Raw genomic sequence first — 1779 nt, forward strand, 5'->3', positions numbered from 1 at the left:
CCACCCTCCCAATCCCACACTTCTAGGTGGTTACAAAGCACTGAGCTGATCTCCCTGTGCTATGTGGCTGCTTCCCACTAGTTGTCTGTTTTACATTTGGTAGTGTATATATGTCCATACCACTGTCTCACTTCATCCCAGTTTACCCCTCCCTCTCCCAGTGTCCTCAAGTCCATTCTCTACCTCTGCATCTTTATTCCTGTCCTCCCCCTAGGTTCTTCAGACCTTTTTTTTTTTTTTTTTGGATTCCATATATATGTGTTAGCATATGGTATTTGTTTTTCTCTTTCTGACTTACTTCACTCTGTATGACAGACTCTAAGTCCATCCACCTTACTACAAATAATTCATTTTCATTTCTTTCTATGGCTGAGTAATATTCCATTGTATATATGTGCCAACATCTTCTTTATCCATCCATCGATGGACACTTAGGTTGTTTCCATGTCCTGACAATTGTAAGTAGAGCTGTAGTGAACATTGTGGTACATGACTCTTTTTGAATTATGGTTTTGTCAGGGTGTATGCCCAGTAGTGGGGTTGCTGGGATTATGGGATTATGTTTAATTTTTTAAGGAACTGTTCTCCATAGTGGCTGTATCAATTTACATTCCCACCAAGAGGGTTCCCTTTTCTCCATACCCTCTCCAGCATTTATTGTTTGTAGATTTTTTGATGATGGCCATTCTGACTGGTGTGAGGTGATACCTCATTGTAGTTTTGATTTGCATTTCTTTGATGATTAGTGATGTTGAGTATCCTTTCATGTGTTTGTTGGCAATCTGTATATTTTCTTTGGAGAAATGTCTATTTAGCTGTTCTGCCCATTTTGGGATTGAGTTTTGTTTTTTTTTTTTTGATATTGAGCTGCATGAGCTCCTTGTCAATTTTGAAGATGAATCCTTTGTCAGTTGCTTCATTTGCAAATATTTTCTCCCATTCTGAGGGTTGTCTTTTTGTCTTGTTTGTGTTTTCCTTTGCTGCGCAGAAGCTTTTAAGTTTCATTAGGTCCCAATTGTTTACTTTTGTTTTTATTTCCATTTCTCTAGGAGTTGGGTCAAAAAGGATCTTGCTGTGATATATGTCATAGAGTGTTCTGCCTATGTTTTCTCTAAGAGTTTTATAGTGTCTGGCCTTACATTTTTGTCTTTAATCCATTTTGAGTGTATTTTTTGTGTATGGTGATAGGGAGTGTTCTAATTGCATTCTTTTACATGTAGCTAAAAATATGGAATGCTTCACGAATTTGTGTGTCATCCTTGTTCAGGGGCCATGCTAATCTTCTCTGTATTGTTCCAATTTTAGGATATGTGCTGGCAAAATGATCACTGGACTACTTTTTTAAAAATATGTGCATCTATAACTTTGATATCATTTAATGATTTCATGCAATCTTGTATTTTATGCATTCCTGTAAACCACCTTAGATCCTTTCTGAGAACAAGGTGGAATATAAACAACTATGCAAAACCAAAAATCTTCTCCAGGGAGAACAAGTAGCCTATGATTGTGGCTAAAATAGGAAACAATGGTTTATTCAGGAAAAATGTGTCAAGTACGGTAACGTAGAGAGGAAATGAGATATTCATACCAGTGATGACCTTATATTGATGACCTTATATGTGTGGGATGAGAAGAGGAAATCTGGGAATAAGAAGACAGTTGGAGAAGCTATATGAAGTTGTGGTAGTATAATATTCCTGAGAGAAGTCCATCTCACCAGGAGAGTAACTTTTCTCAGAGACTTTTCCCCTTGTAATTTATTTGCCAGAGATGAAA

The 1779-nt window shown here is 37.0% G+C and overlaps 1 non-coding gene across 1 annotated transcript; it reads right to left on the minus strand.

Moving 5' to 3' along the window:
- Positions 1 to 1222: 1222 nt before the first annotated feature.
- Positions 1223 to 1329, minus strand: LOC116761434. Its single transcript, XR_004352001.1, has one exon. It is a non-coding gene; the product is annotated as a U6 spliceosomal RNA (small nuclear RNA).
- Between the last annotated feature and the right edge of the window lie 450 nt (positions 1330 to 1779).

This window comes from Phocoena sinus, chromosome 10, assembly GCF_008692025.1.
Source record: "Phocoena sinus isolate mPhoSin1 chromosome 10, mPhoSin1.pri, whole genome shotgun sequence".
NCBI classification, from domain to species: Eukaryota; Metazoa; Chordata; class Mammalia; order Artiodactyla; family Phocoenidae; genus Phocoena; species Phocoena sinus.